This window comes from Lissotriton helveticus, chromosome 8 (assembly GCF_964261635.1).
Source record: "Lissotriton helveticus chromosome 8, aLisHel1.1, whole genome shotgun sequence".
NCBI classification, from domain to species: Eukaryota; Metazoa; Chordata; class Amphibia; order Caudata; family Salamandridae; genus Lissotriton; species Lissotriton helveticus.
This window is the reverse complement of record NC_136069.1, coordinates 756300139-756317912: the sequence shown is the minus strand read 5'-3', so window position 1 is coordinate 756317912 and position 17774 is coordinate 756300139.

Sequence of the window (17774 nt, the reverse complement as noted above, 5' to 3'; positions counted from 1 at the left end):
CGCTGGCGAAGATCCTGGAGAAGCATGTTCATATTGTGCTCTCCAATTTCCTGGAATCTCATAATCTCCTGCACCCCACCCAATCTGGCTTCCGCCCCAATTTAAGCACCGAGACGGCGCTTTTGGAGGTGTCTGAGGCCATTAAAGAGGTGCGGGATTCGGGAGGCAAAGCCATGCTCGTCATGCTGGACTTGTCTGCGGCCTTTGATACCGTCCCCCATGAGGGTCTCCTCATTAGACTCCATGAGATCGGTCTGAGGGGGACAGTGCTTAGCTGGTTTAGATCATTTCTGGCTGGCCGCCGACAAACGGTCTGGGCCCCACCCAGCTCTGCCGTGATGCCGCCTTTGGGAGTCGGAGTTCCGCAGGGTTCTGTGTTGAGCCCGACGCTTTTCAACATCTTTATGACCCCTCTCGCGGCAATGGCGGAGTCTTATGGGGCCCATATCGTATCCTATGCTGACGATACTCGGCTCCTTTTTACGTGCAGGAAAGGAGAAGAGTTCGATGGAGAGAGTATCCGTGAGTGCCTTGGGGCTGTCTTCAAATGGTTCCAGCTGAACAGCCTCAAATGAAACTCAGATAAATCTGAGGTACTCGTCTTCGGCTGCCCTCACGATCCAGACTGGCAGGAATGGTGGCCAGTTAACATGTTTCCTCCAGCACACTCGTCCCAGTCAGCTAAGAATCTGGGAATTAAGATGGATAATGGCCTGGCATTAAGATCTCAGATTCTTGGTCTCACGGGAACTTGTTTTGGCCTGCTTAGGATGCTGCGTAAGTTTCTTCCTTTGTTATCAGCAGATCATAGGAAGTTGACGGTGCAGGCCTTAATTGGCTCAAGATTGGACTATTCCAACGTCCTGTATCTTGGCCTGCCGGACTCTCTTCTGCAATGGCTCCAGGTGGTCAAGAACTCGGCCGCGCGGGCCATTTTTGGCCTATATAGGCGTGCCAGAGTTTCGGGACTCCTGCAGTCGCTCCATTGGCTGCCTGTCCGGAAACGGATAGTGTTTAAGGCCTTGACCTTAGCCCATAAGGCTCTCCATGCTTCGGGGGCAAAATATCTCCAGAAGAGGCTTGCCTTTTACCATCCGACCCGATCCTTGAGGTCTGAATCCCTGTTCCTTGCGGTGGTCCCTCGAGTAAAAAGGGCCCGCATTGGGGGGCGCTCTTTTGGGCTGTTGGCACCACAGATGTGGAACACGCTGCCTTTGGCACTTCGCAGCACCTCTAACTTGCTGATTTTTAGGAAGGGCCTTAAAACCTGGCTTTTTGCCCAGTAGTCTGTTTCTGTTTCCTGTTTCACCTTGCTCCAATGTGTTGTGTTACTCTGTGATTGGTTTTAATAAAAGCGCCGGGACACTCTATGGAGTAGCCGTGCGCTATAAAAGACAAAAATAACATAACATAACATAACATAATAAAGCAGCCAGCAGTTCAATGACTGGCTAACATCAGCAGCCGATAAAGTTGCACCTAAGTAGCTAATGAGAGTAAAAAGAACCAAAACGACTTCTCCATGGTATAACTTAGAATTGAAAAAATTAGAAATCGACTGCAGAAGGGCAGAGCACCACTGGCAACAAAACTATGATCAGACAAAAAAGGTCATTTATAATCAGACGATACCAGTATACAAAGAAGCAGTCATCGCCGCATAAAAACAGTTCTTTACTGTAAAAATAAAAGAGGCAGGCAATTCCTCTAGAGAACTTTTTTAATCAGTCAATCCGCTGGCTAAATCTCAGTAAGACAAAGCGTTTAAGCCAGATCAAAATCTATGTAATAAAGTGGCGGATTGCTTCCAAGAGAAGGTGCGGGAAATTAGCCCTCAATGCAGGCTGACTCACTTTCTTCCCATGAATAAGGATGAGGTCCAAAAATTGCTACTCTCCATAAAATCTGGTGTACCTACTGACCCCTGTCCTCCTTCGATTATGCATCAAATGGCACATAAAATCCATGTAAATCTGGCCACTATTTTGAATCAAATCATAGCCACTGGCATTTACCCTACCATTTGGAAAATGGCGGCTATTACGCTCCTACTAAAGAAACCAAATTTAGATCCCAGCGAGCCTAAAAACTACCGACCTATAGCTAGCTTACCAATCACCACAAAAGTGCTAGAAAAACAACTCTGTAGAGTGCTGACAGACTACCTAGACCCAAATAACCTTCTGGATACTTCACAGCATGGATTTCGTCCACGCCACTCTACCGAATCAGCACTAATTCTTGCAGCTGAAGGGATCCGTAGGGCGGTGGACGAGGAGGGAAGGGCGGTCCTTGTGCTACTTGACCTATCAGCCGCTTTTGACACAGTAAACCACACTGTCTTGGTGCAGCAGCTGAGGGATATAGGGGTCCAGGGACCGCCCTGTCCCTATTATCCTCCTTTTTGGAGGCAAGGGAGCAAAAGCTGTTTTGGGATGGCATGCAGTTAGAGAATTTCCATCTTCCTGGGGAGTACCACAGGGATCAGCATTATAGCCAATATTGTTTAATCTGTATGTCACTCCCCTGGCCAATCTATTAAGGAGACACGGCTTCGGGCTAGTCTTGTATGTCGATGACTCCCAACTAATCATAATTGTAACCTTAAACCTGGCACGGGATGCAGGGAAAATAGGGGTTTTGGGTGGGGAAGTGTATTAAAATAGTAAACCCAACTAAGCATATATTTTAAATAAAACAAACATTGAAAACATAATGAATACTCTGGTATTACAATTAATACTCAGGTATTAAAATTAATACTCGGGTACCAATTAAGTACCCAAAAAAGTAAACATAATATTTTTAAGACAGAAACAGAGCACATAAAGTTTCAATAAAAGACAGTAAATAAAATAACGACATAAAATACTCCATCTTTCATAATAAACAAACGAAAATAAAACGAGGCACCATTTTCTAACCTTGCAGATCCCGGAGTCCTACAACAGTTTTCATGAAACGAAATCGAACCATCTGCAAACAAAATGGAGGACTCAACTCAAATGAACACATGAAACAGACACTTTCTTAACCAATAAATTAAATTATACCTTCTCACATCAAATACATCACCAAAAAAAGCAATTAAAATGAGTATTTTTATGTAATTAATGGTTTTACATACCAAAAACTATAAATACAGCTGATCCACCATATTGAAGTCAGTGGTCAGATGACTACGAGCGAGAGCAGACGCATTTTACGCCACTGCTAACGTTACCACAGAAATAGCAGAGAGCAATTTCCTTTCGACTTATTACAAAAAACAAGTAAGATATACTTAAGTTTTATTATTATAACAAAAAAAACTACTTTTCTCAAATATACTAATACACAGAAAATATTTGTGCAGTTACAGACAAACTTGGGAGTGAAATAATTTAAGAGCCAAACATATCAAAGCCCAAGAAATCATTTATAGTAAGTACATAAATATGTAAAAATGAAATTTTAGAATAATTTTTGGCTAAAACAAAGACACATTAAAAGAACGATTGTTTTCAGTATAATATTTCAGAAAAAGTTTGAAACAGAAAACAAATTAGAAACCACATTACCTTTATTAAACAGAAAGAAATAAACCTTTTTTTTAAAATATGATAATGAAAAACAATTACAGAAATGTACTAAACCAATTGAGACTCTGTAGTAAAAACATTTATCAAGCAAAATAAGCATAAAAAAGTTTTTAACAAAACCTACAAATAAAGGAATAATATTAAAAAAAATAACGAGCTATATTTCGTATATTCTTTAACAGAAATTGGAAAGAAAGATTACCTGCAAATCGACCGTGAAGAGAAAGCAGCAGAAGATTTCTTTCTACACAAAAAAACCATATTCCATACTTCCAAAGGCCAAACCTTAAGGTAAATATATTTCTGAAAACTTTTTAAATGTAATGTAACCCATATTCACCAGAAAGAGTAACGCCTGTCGATAACAAATGTACTGCATTTTGAATATTAAAAATATAAAACAAACAATTTTGAAATAAAAATCCAATTAATAACAAATATATCCATGAAAAGCACCTTTCTTTTATTCCAAAAAATAGGGAATTATTAAATAGAAAATCAACAGTGTATATTTTTTTTTACCACAGATATCTTCCCTACACATCAAAGCTGCACCTGAAGAACATCTTCATAAATAAAAGCCCCAGCACTAATTCATTGAAAAAGCAAACGAAAAGGTAAATATATTTTGTAAAAACAAATGTTAGAAAAGGAACTGTTTTTCACTAGATAGAATAAAACCTTTATTTGAACTTTTAACTGCCTTTTGTGTTTAAAAAAAAAGACTTTCTTGTCTAAAGATGTTTTCATCACAAAACTGTCATGCGTACTAACCATGAAATGAAGCACTTTTTAACTTCCATAAAATAGGGAATTAATATTGTATAAATCAACAGCCTATATTTTTCTTATTGTACTACAGATATCTTCAAAAAGAACTCTAAAACAGACACTGCAACAAAACAACCTACAGACAAAAAACTATCCAAAGAACAACCTCCATCTTAAAGACAACTTAAAGTTAAATAACAAGGTAAATATAATAGAGCCATGTTTTTCAAACAAATCAAACGCTTTTTCTACAGATAGAGTAAAAGTAAACGAATAAATCATCTTTTCCATTATTTCTTTACATTTCTGTACATCTCAACTGATAAAGCAGCCAAATACATATCCAGCAGCAAAGGGAAACCGCCTCCTACAGCATGCAGGGTATATTTATTGCAAGGAGAGAATTTCTGAACCAAGGAGACATTGGAGGTGCGTGCAATACTACTCATCCCATTGCAAAGGCAGAGCGGTGACTCTGGGTGACACAGTTGTTAAAACATCTGAGCATAACCACTCTGCCTCTTCAATGGAGATTCAAGTTAGCAAAACTATTAATGAAATGAAGGATATTGCAAACACCTCCCATGACTCCTCTGGTTCTATTTTGAGGGAGGTTGCTCGGCATGTCCCTAGTCACGTTGCCAGCAGTATGCCCATTATACCTAATCTGAGACTAATTATTCAACGTAAAAAACAGGCAAGTAACCCACAAAGAGTTACACTACAAACATTCTCTGACATTCTAATTCCTCCTGAACTCTCTCTTTCTATTTCTAACGAACCTTTCATCCTGCAAGACAACCAAAACCTTCAAAAAGGAATAATTATCTTTAGCACACTCTGTAATCTAGGCAAGTTAGAGAATAATGATATTTGGATGATGGATGGGATGTTTAAAAGCACTCCCCATCCTTTCACCCAAATATACACTATTCATGCTAAAATTAACCACAAAGTAGTGCCCCTATTTTACAGTTTGCTACCTGATAAACAATCCACACCCTACACAAAACTTTTAACAGTGGTTAAATCGAAAACATCGAACAAAAGTCCTAGGAAAATTATTATTGATTTTGAATTTGCAATGATAAATGTTATTACCAAAACGTACACGGATACCCAAATTCAGGGATGTTTTTTTCCATTTTTCCCAGGCATTTTGGCGTAAGATACAAAAAAATCCCTAGTTGTACATTACGTATCAGATAGCAAACTGCAATTCGAATTAAAAAAACTAACAGCTCTTTGCTTTGTTCCTCCTGATAGTGTAGACGAGTACTACACTGCAATTACAGAATCTGAATTTTTTACAACAAATGAAGAAAAATTGCCACCCCTGTTAAATTATTTCGAAGACACATGGATTGGACAGCCAAGCAGGTCGGGTCGCAGGAGGAAGCCATGTTTCCATGTGGAGTGGTGGAACTGCTACACAAGCTGCTCAGAAGGAGAAGCAAAGACAAACAATGCCATAGAGAGATGGCACAACTCCTTCAACCACACAATTTGAAAACCACACCCTAACTTTTATCATTTTTGGGAAACTTTGAGGAAGGAGCAAAGTTTCCAAGAAATGAGAATGTCACAGGCATTAACAGGTAGTCTGAACCCACGCATCTCTAAAAGATCAAAAGAAATATTGGCTGCATTACAACAATTTTCGCTGTGTGTGGCTTCCGACTACCTGGATAATGTTGCACACATACTCCATTACTAATACACCCTAAACTATTACTTTCCTATTTTGCCCTAAATTAAATTTCAACATATGAAATTTGGCATTTTTTTTAACATTTCTTTTAAATTTAAATTCAGGTCACCTTACCTTAGATGTCTTCTTTTTTCTTCCATTTTCTTCTTTAATCCAATCCAAAGCCATGCTTGATTTTTATTCCAATTTTAGAATCCAGTACAAGAAAAATAAGAAAAAAAAATATTTTTCAAAATCTTTTTTTAAATCCCATTCCATAAAAAAGGAACTCTTTTTTAAAAGATCGATTTACAACACCAAATCCAAGAAAGTAATTCTTCTCCAAATCGAAACTATTTTCTACTCTCAAAAAATCAATGACACAATCCATCTTCTTCCTGTACTCAAAATCAGCAATCCTTCAAAAAACATTTACTAAGATTGGTATCCATCTTAAAAAACAGCCCAAAAAGCATTCCATAAATGTGTTCCTCGATTCCAAAATGACTCCACGAAAAACGATCCATTTTGTCCTCTCCAAATCCAATGTTCGTAAATCGATCTTCTTCTGTGTCCGATTTTTCAAAAGTAAACAATCTTGTTTAACTATTTTTTAAGTAAATAAAAACAAACATTCCTTTTTTTTCAAATGATAGTGAAATAAACACGTGACCCGACGTGGACATAAACTAACAATATGATCGAGGATATGCTGAAACATAAATCGAAACTTTAATTTCACTAATCCAAAACTCCCTCTTTTCTCCTTGCAATAAATATCACTCTATGCATGTATTACTTAAAATAACAAGTTTTAAAAGTTTCCTACTTGAGTGCAGGTCTCCTTGCTTCTGCTCTGTCCAGCGACGCTCCTCAATATGGCCACCTACTCGATTGACATTCATACGTATACATCATCTCAAGCTGCAAACAAAGAAAAAGGACAATTATTTTTTTCACTTTATTTATTAAAACAGTATATTAAAAATATTTGTTATAATTTAAAACAGTATTGAAAAATGTTTGAAAATGTTCAAAAAAGAATAAAAAAAATTATTTTATTAAATAAATATTTTTTTAATTAAACTTACAAAAACTGTGTCGTAATCCATTTTTTAATATATTGATTTTAAATATACAATATTAAAATTAAATTTTACAAAAGTATATCTTTATAAAATATTATTCTTACCTTCAGCATGCTCTTTTCCTTGTGTTCCAACCCCCGTTACCCTCCAACAAGCTTCCTATTTCATAGACGCAACATTCAAGTAGCCAGCTATGGAAATAAAAGAAGGACATAATTTTACATTGAAAGCAATATAAAACCGTGGGAACTAATATTAAGCAATTTAAGTTAAAATTAATCAATTAGTTAAGAAATGTTTCATAAAAATGTTTTAAATTTACCATTCAATATCAAACAATTTAGACATTTTTTTTAGAGGTGTGTGAATGGAGGGTAAGTTTAAGATGGTGTAGGGGTATAAATTACTATCCTAACTCCAGGGGGGTGTAATAATAGGGTAAATGTTGGATAGTGGAGGGGTATAAATTACTATTCTAACTCCTGGGGGGTGTATTAGTACGGTAAGTGTAGGATAGTAGAGGGGTATAAATTACTATTCTAACACCAGGGGAGTATTAAAAGAGGATAAGTGTTGGATAGTGGAGGGGTATAAATTACTATTCTTACTCCAGGGGGGTGTAAATTAATGGTAAGAGTTGGATAGTGGAGGGGTATAAATTACTATTCTTATTCCAGTGGGGGTGTAAATGGAGGATAAGTGTTGGATAGTGGAGGGATTCAAATTACTATTCTAACTCGAGGAGGGTGCAATAGTAGGGTAAGTGTTGTTTAGTGTAGTGGTATAAATTACTATTCTTACTCCAGGGGGGTGTAAATGAAGGGTAAGTGTGAGATAGTGGAGGGGTATAAATTACTATTCTAACTCCAGGGGGGTGTAAATGAGGGTAAGTGTTGGATAGTGGAGGGGTATAAATTACTATTCTAACTCCAGGGGGGTGTAAATGGAGGGTAAGTTTAGGATAGTGGAGGGGTATAAATTACTATTCTAACTCCAGGGGGTGTAATAGTAGGGTAAATGTTGGGTAGTGGAGGGGTATAAATTACTATTCTAACTCCAGGGGGGTGTAAAAGTAGGGTAAGTGTAGGATAGTAGAGGGGTATAAATTACTATTCTAACTCCAGGGGTGTGTTAAAGGAGGGTAAGTGTTGGATAGTGGAGGGGTATAAATGACTATTCTAAATCCAGGGGGGTGTAATAGTAGGGTAAATGTTGGATAGTGGAGGGGTATAAATTACTATTCTAACTCCAGGTGGGTGTAAATGGAGGCTACGTGTTGGATAGTAGAGGGGTATAAATTACTATTCTAACTCCAGGGGGGTGTAATAGTAGGGTAAGATTTGGACAGTGGATGGGTTTAAATTAGTATTCTAACTTCAGGGAGCTGTAATATTTAGGTAAGTGTAGGATACTGGAGGGGTATAAATTACTATTCTAACTCCAGGGGGGGTGTTAATGAAGGGTAAATGTTGAATAGTAGAGTGGTTTAAATTACTATTCTAACTCCAGGAGGGTGTAATAGTAGGGTAAGTATCAGGCTGCTCAGATTTGGGGGGCAAGATGGCCGCGGACCAGTCACAGGAGTAGGTCGCACTAACCTCTCTCTCCCGACGGTCACGAAAATGAGTGCACGCTACAGGAATAATGCTGGGAATCGGTTGGCTTAAGAACGCCTTTTCAAAAGCACTGGCATTGCTACATGAAAAGACTTTCCGTAAGGCACTACACTGCATGTGGTTTGGTACAGAAGGCAACTCGAAGTACAAACATAGCAGGACAGCCGTAGCTAGTAGGTGCAAGATGGCTCCACGCGGAATAAAACTTAAAGAGGCTAAAGATATCCCAAAGGGTTCTGAGGAGGTAGAAGATTCAGCGAGACCACCTGAGGTTTATGCCGTGACAAGGCAAAAAGGCAGTGGCGGCTAAGACGATGGGTGTAACATTAGACTCAGCCTCTAAAAGTAAGGCACCTAAAGATAGGGAAACAGATGCCTAGCAAAGAGCTGAACAAAGGGCAGAGAGGAGGGCGGCAGCTGCGAGGGGGAGACTCGCGAAAATGATGCCAAAAGACACGCCAAAAGACACAGAAGGCAAAGCACAAAAAGGAAATAATATGAAGCAGCCTACTTTGGTAGAAGTATTCACAGGGGTGGCTGGAAATGCCGCTGGAAGCGCCGCTGGGAACGCCGATGATCTCATGGCTCATGGTGGCAACTCGGAGCAGCACAGGGAGGCAGGAAGCGCCGATGGAAGTGCAGCGGGCCTCGTGGTCCATGGCGGCAGCAATTCGGAGCACGGCAAAGCTGCGGTATCATCATCGTTGTCGGAGGTGCGCGCGCAGGGATTGCCGACCAGGGCAGGAAAGGATGCGCCGTCACCAGTTCAGTCAGTGCTGGCCGAATCTTCATCACTGCCGGGAGAGGAATTGTCATCGGAGCAGCACACCCGAGAGGAAGGAGAGATTGCTGCACCCGCTAAGGGAGATACTGATGCGCGCAGTAAGGTAAGCCACGCTGAGGGCGTCGAGGGTTTTGACAATACTCTAAAATTACTCGTTCATGTGGCTCACTCGGCAGGGGGTGCCACGGAGGGGCAGTTGGAGAGTGTGACTATAATGGGTACTAACAATGGCAGCAGAAATACGCAGAACGGGGTCATGCAATCTGTCCCTGCATCAGACGATAATGGTGATCTGACTGACGGGGTAGAGCTACAGAAGGGAGGCTCGCAAGAGGGGTCATACGCTCAGGCAACCGCAGAAAATGGTCTGCTTGCACCAGGAACACCAAATGACGATTGCTTCTTCTCGGTGAACGATGAAACAGGCACATCATCAGGTACATCAACCCAGAGCGGTGGGTCTGTGGGGAGCTCGGAGGATAGCTACTCGTCGGATAAAGACTCAGATATAAAGCAATCAGCATCAGCATCAGAGGACACAGTACAACGGATCTCCTCAGCCCAAGGAATAAAGCAACATCAGAGAAGTCGCCACAGATATCAGCCCAGCACAAGTGAAAATGATTACAAAATTGGTATGGGATTATTCTGCTACATCCAGTCTATATCATGAGGAGGGTCAGGGTTATGCCCAAGGGGAGCAACAGAGTAGCGCACAGTATGCACAGTATGCACAAAACCAAGCTCCCACAATGGACCTTCCTTATGCTACACGTAAGCAGATGCAGGGGGAAGCTAGAGTGGAGAGTAAAAGATCTAAGCAAGCCAATAAGAAAATTCAAAATTCTCTAAGCAAGATGAATAAACTGTATGCGGAGATGGCGGGAAGGGTCACAGAAGTGGAGGAGAGGACAGGAAAATTGGAAGATGAGGTGACATGTTGGCAAGAGTTTAGAGAGGCCCAGGAGAAGACGAAAGAAGACATGCAATGGAAACTTGAGGATTTTGAAAACAGGCAGAGGCGCAATAATATAAGACCCTTGGGCATCCCGGAGGGGGCAGAGGGGCAAGATCCCCAGTCTTTTGTAGTCACACTTTTTAAGGGGGCGTTTCCGGAGATTGTGAAATGGAATTGGGATGTAGAGGTCCCGGGGCACATAGGTATCCCCTAACACAGAAGATGTCTTACGGCGTCGCACAGAGAGATATTTATGAATTTATACAAAAAAGATAGAAGTGGAGAGAGTCTAATCAAAAAACCAACAAGACGATTTTGGAATACTCAAAAATATTATGTCGTAAAACGACACTTTCGCTTATTCCGAGGAACACATAAAAAAACTCCTGAGCAACCCTCCTTTATTCAGATCGGCATCACTCAGTAATTCAGCCAAAGTCACCAATGAATCAGATAAACTTATTCGATTAAAAAAGAAACAAATCCGCACAGACCTTCATGGACACTTTCTCCTTCAACATCTGAGAGCGGGCACAATCCCTGGAGGATTGATTATTAGGAATATTCCAGTAGTATTCACAGAGGATCCACTCTACAAAAAAGGATACAGCCTGATAGAGACTAAATGTAGCAGAGACCTGATGGTACTGACAGTTGAAACAGCACAACGTTTATCTAAAGTCCAGCTAGAAGAGATAGAAGCTTTGGAAACAGAAATCAAAAATAATCAACTAATAACAGATTCCAAAGCCCTTTTAGACAAGGTAGACAAAGATATCATCGAGTTTAAAGACTACACAATTACTCAAAAAGAAAGCAACTTTGAAAGAGACAAGAGGAACTTTTCTTTAGAGAAAGCGTACCCATACCTACATCAAGATTTCTACACCAGACCTGAGTCGCGACGATTTCTCCCAGACAACCAGGGCAGATCCCGGAGTAATTTTCTGACGTTCTCGGATACATCCTCTTCGGGTAGTAGCAAAGGGGATAATACAAACTATAGACCTGGAAACGCAAGGAGAGGTTCATTTCAACCCAACTTTCAACAACAAAATTACCAACAAGGAGGACAACAACAACAACAACAACAACCTTTTTTAGGACGCGGCCAATCGAAATCACGCGCAAAAACCAGATTTGCCCAACCATGGGAAATGTCCACAAGAAGGCTGAATTACAGCAACTGCAAGAATTGAAATCTCCTATTTACAATCTTTCTGATAAAACTCTGACAACAACTGAGACAAGCCTTTTGGAAAAGGGATTATCATTTGTTCCTTCTAGGAACACAGATTTTATTAGACTCAAGTCAGAATTCATTGAATTCTGCCGAAAAATAAGGTTGACAACATTCTTTACAGACCAAATACGACCATATAGTTCTGAGACTACAGGCCTTAAGAAAAAATCAAAATTTTGCCCTCCGGCCAGTAAGGTACCCAGAGAGGTCCTCACTTTTGAAAGAACAATGCTTTCTGCTATTTCATCACAAGAAAAGAAAAAATCAGGGTTTATCAAACCCAATCTCTCAAAAGCACAAAAGGATGCTCTTCAAACTCTTGCCAATGACAAAGATGTAATTATTAAACAAGCCGATAAGGGCGGCTCCATAGTCATCTGGGGAGCTGAATCCTACACATCTGAGATCAATAAACAACTATCGGATAAAGGTTGTTACAAAAATTAGAGAAGGATCCCACTCAGGAATTACAGAGAGAACTATTCGCGATGGTGAATCATGGATTTGAGCAAGGATTCCTTGGCAAAAAAGAAACGGAGTATTTGCATAATAAACACCGCGTATACCTCTATTCTACGCGTTACCCAAAATTCACAAAGATGAGAAGCAACCGCGCGGGAGACCCATAGTCTCTGGCTGTGACTCCCTTTTTGAGCCTGTTTCAAAGTTCATAGATTTCTTTCTAAAACCCTTCATGACGGAAGTCAAATCCTTTTTACAAGACACTACTGACTTCATCAATAAGCTGACTGACTTACCATTCGAAGAAAACAAAGACTACCTAGTGAGTATGGACATTACATCTCTATACAGCCAGATGCCCCAAGTTGAGGGACTGGAGGTACTAAGGTTTTTTCTGAACATGAGAGAAAGACCAATGAAGGTGCCCACCGAATTCATTCTTGATCTGGCTAAACTAGCTTTAAAAAGGAACTTCTTTAAATTTAAAGATGACTTCTTCTTTCAGATTCGTGGCGTAGCGATGGGCTGTCCTTTCGCCCCAGAATTGGCAGTGCTATTTATGAGCCAATTCGAGGATAAATTCATCTATAAGAACAATCCCTATGGACAATGGATCGGAGGGTGGCTCCGATACATAGATGATATTTTTTTCACATGGTCAGGAACAGAGGAACAATTATTGGGGTTCCTCCAGTGGCTCAACAACCGGACTGAACATATAAAATTCAGTGCCCAGCATTAAAAATATCGATTACCATTTCTGGATGTAGAAGTATATTGCACGGATGGGATTCTGGTCACCACTTTATACAAAAAGGAGACGGACCGTAACAAAGCGTTACACTTTTCAAGTTACCACCCGAGAAGCCTAAAAGAAAATCTACCGCTGGGCCAATTTTTGCATATACGCAGAAACTGTACTTTTAAGGATGAATATATGTTTCATGCCAATGCCCTAAGAGAGAGGCTACTACTCCGTGGATATCCAGAAAAACTACTGAAACGTGTACTTAAAAGAGTGTGGTGGACACCAAGAGATACCCTCCTAACAAAAAAAGCCAAAAATGATCAAAATAGGATAGTGTGTGTATCAACATTCTGCCCAACATCTAATTGGTTAAAAAAAAAGAGATATGCAAGAATTGGCACTTGGTCAAGGATTTGGACGGACAATTAGTGAAATTACCGCTTTTTGCATTCAAGAAGGATAAAAGTGTGGCAAACCACATAGTCAGAGCAGCAATGCCAAAACAAAAGCCTCCATCACTCAGAGAATATCTGAATCTACCTCCCATCACAGGCCACCATCAATGTGGAACATGTGTATGCTGCCCTCTGACGATTGAAGGAGTTCTGTTTCAACATAATGGCGTCTCATGGAGACATTCAAAATTTACGAATTGCAAGACTAAGTATGTCATTTATTGCGGGTTTATATAGCGCTAGGAATCGACTCCCGGAGGAGTATCTCCACGCTTCGACCGCTGGGGAACCCGTCCTGGCTCACCCTGAGAGATGGTCCCTGATGGGTATCTCTAAGGTGCGACCAAGCATCCCCGGCGGTCTGGGGGGGCCGTTGTGAAGAAGAGGCAAGCTGATGCCCAGAGTTGCCGAGTGTGGTTTCTGACTAGAGTAGGCACCGAGGCGAGAATTATCGAGTCCGCTGACCCTGGTCCACGACCCTGCCGCGTCGGGAATCGAACCCTGGTCCTGGGCCGTTCTCTGCTTACGGGTCTGCCGCCTCTAACCAGTGAGCCACACTTCTCCACTTCTTTATGGCATCTTTTGCCCTTGCGACAGGCTCTACATAGGCAAAACTAGCCAAGAGGTCAGACAGCGGATGAACCAACATAAATCGCGAATTAAGAAAATGATCCTCACTGCACAACTTGTGCAACACTGGATTAACCATTCACATACAGAGAATGACCTTAAATGGACGGTGATCTCCAAGGTAGAACCCGACCCAAGAGGAGGTGACCTGGAAGAAAAATTGTCCACACGAGAGGCAACTCTGATTCTGAAATATAATTCTGCAGTCACAGGACTAAATGAGATGTTGGAATTGTACCATCTTTAATATGGAAATCTATCACACCCTTAATGGTATTTGACTTAACAAGCCAATTCTCCTGTAAACATACAACTTAGGACTCTAACCAGGTATGGAACGTCTAGTAAGTAGCTATAAACTCATGGATTACTTTGTCCAATAGATTTTCACAACGATCTGTAAAAAAACTCGGTCTCGCCATGGAGGTGTAGAGCTTCCTTAACATACTTTTTCACTCATGTCATAAAAAGAGTGACCACTACCAACAAGAGAGAAAATCTTGGCCTCAAAATAAGCGTTCGCACTATGTTTTTTTTTTTTTTTTTAAATATGACTACAACTCCCAGAGCACTTAGCGTCATCGAACACGTCATACATCAAATGCCGGGAAGTGAGAATCCCAAAGCGCGACGGCAGACTGAGAGACGCCGCGCCAGGAAGAGGAGACCCGCTTTGGAATAAGGTAGGCTTCAGGGACACACGCTCGAGATACCGCAGAACCAACATTAGGAACGTTGCGTAATCCTCTCTTAGTGTGGGCGAAAGGAAACAGGCATATCATGGATTTCTTGACTAGTAAGAAAGGCAGGCGATCCGCTTAACGCGAGCTCCTTCGCCCATTACGGCAACCATTGTTACATTTCTTTTCCCCGATTCTTTCCTTCTGTGTGACGCAGGAACCGGGTTTAAGGAAATCAGCAAAGCAAAGCCAAGATAAACTTGTTCCATGAGGAAATCAATGCCTTGACAAGGTATTTGCCATTTGAATTGATAGCTTGGTTTACATGTTTTGGCTCGTGGACCGCCTCATAGTCTTATTTCTGTTAACAGCATACGATGGGTGTCCATAAGGAAGTAGTGGAATTCGACCTTTTACCATTGAAAAACGAAAGCCCTGAAAGAATGTTAAGAAGACAAGGTAACATTTCTGGGTCTGCTTGTCTGTTTTGAAGTGGAAGGTTACACTCAGGAGTTAGGATAGTAAGGATTGTTTGTTTTATCTTTCACAGGACTGAACCCTCCAAGGTCCTGAGGAGAATCCCCACAACTAAGGGGCTTTGAAACGCGTCGACCCTCTTTTGATTGAAAGGCCAATCTTGGGATAATGTTACTAGATAAAATATCTTAAACTAGAAAAAGCTTTAGATGGCCTTATAGATGCCAAAAAACTGTTTTCATTAGAAATAATCGTAAAAAAATCAGTACCCCACCATTTAGATTAATAATAGGTTCTGTTGAACCTCGGTGAGGTTATTCACCCTCTTTTTCTATTTAACTCTTCTTTTCCATCGTTTACATTTTTTGTTTTGTATGTTTACCCTTGAGTGCAAGACGTTTGCGCATGATAGTTTCACAGAATAAATGACAGATGACAAATGAGTTGTATGAGTGACGCCCTTTTTCCCTTTTATGAAATTAATTTTTTCTAGTGCTTGTGGTCTCTAGAACCACCCGTCACACATCACTATTTTGAGAATACGTTTGAATGTATTTCCCTTTCCCCTAGTTTTGTCTAATTTATAGAACTGTTTCCAAAATAACAAAAAATATTGCTGAATTTATAAAAAAAAAAAAAGATTAAGAAAGGCACATTCTGGTTTGTGTTTATGCGACAATTGTTTAAAGTCATTGCGCATTGAAAACTAATGAACTCAGATTGCAGTACTGGCACTTTGTTTCGTTGAGAATGATTATTGGCGCAGTATTACTGCGCTCTAGCCAAACCCTTGTTGTTTTTTTGCACAGAGAGATAGGCCTGGAACCATTTTGGTGTTCGTGGGGAGCTTCCTTGCCGGGCAGGATATCATGGATAGTGCTAAACCTCAGGATCGTTGAACCTTCAAAGAAATAACTTTCTTCGCACGCCCGGATTTCTGCCATGTCACCGTGGAAAGGAGGTGGAGGTTAAGGCAGATGATCGACCCTTTCCAAAAACTAGGATGCAAGGCATATCTGTTATTCCCTGCAAGGCTTAAAATTTTATTAGACGGACAGACAAGGATGTTTTTCTCGGAGGTCAAGGCACAGGCTTTCCTGGATGAGCTGAAGGAGAAAAGGAGTCACGGAGGAAGTCGAACCGGTGTACAAGTTCCATGATAAAACTAGAAAACATGATGTATAGACAAAGTCGTGCTATGTCATGCTATGTAGGGAAACAGACTGCGATTTCATATTGAGATTGATGTTTTTTTTTCTTTTTCTTTTGTTTTCAATAGGGTAGAACTGCACTGTTTAGAATGTAAGGGAGATTTAGTAGGGAGGGAGAGGGACGCAACACTCTAGGGGCTAGGAAGCAGTCACACATAGGTCAGGACTGACCTATTTGCCTGTAAAGGGGTGGGGGAAGGGGAGAGGAAAGGGTGGGTTACAGGACATGGGGTAAGCGGAGGACAGTGCTGGGACATGGACATTGAAGTAAATTGGAGATCTATTCAAGTAGTTGTAGCATGTGGAGTGAGGAAGGGAATGCCAGCAAGATCAAAAATGTGTATAAATGGGCACTAACATTAAGATTTTGTCGCTAAATGTGTGCGGACTCAATGACAGGAATAAAAGACAGAAGGTTGCAATGCTGTTAAAGAACACATGCGCAGATTTTATATTTCTGCAGGAGACTCACATAGAGGGAACCAAGTCCTTCCTACTGGAGCAATTAGGGTTTCGGGTGTTAGTTTATTCAAGACAGGGTGCTAAGAACAGGGGGCTGGCATTCTTAACTAGATTGTATGATATTCAGATAAGGAAAAGATTAGAGGGCCAATGGGGAAGATGGGCATTGATTGAATGTAGGATTGGGGAGGAGTGGGTCACACTGGGTTCGATTTATGGTTCGACTGAGAATGATCCAGTATTGTTTGACTTTCTGGATACAGAATTGGCCACATGGGCGCAGAAGGTCATACTTGCAGGAGATTTTAACATCAATGGGGCAACAGGGCTAGGAATGGATAGTAAGGGGCAATATCAAGGCAGAAAAAAGAGGGTTTGTAGGGCAATTTTAAGTATGGCTACTAATAACTCACTAGTGGATGTATGGGGGAAACTAAAACCAAACGACCCGGGCTTTACATACTATTCGGCTCCACACAAAAATTGTGTTAGATTAGACTATTTTTTCACCTCGGGCTCATTCTTACCCAATTTATAGATTGAGAGGCTTCCGCGTATCTTGTCGGACCATAACCCAATAATTATGACAATTGAAGATGGGGGGCTTAAGAGGCAGGAAAGGTCTTGGACGTTTGAAAGGGAGCTCCTTGTGGATAAAAACTATGTCACTCACATGCATACCTGGATAAAGTGCTTCTGGGAAATCAACAGGGGGAGTACTACGGCCGGGAACGCATGGGACGCCTTTAAGGCGAGGATTTCGCGGAGAAACACTTAGCTTTAGCCTAGCCAAACAAAAAAAGGAGAGGATGGTGTCAGAGCAACTAAATTTGGCCGTCATGAATGCAGAGCAGAGGTTGGCAATCAATCAATCAATCAATCATAACATTTGTATAGCGCCCTACTCACCCGGAAGGG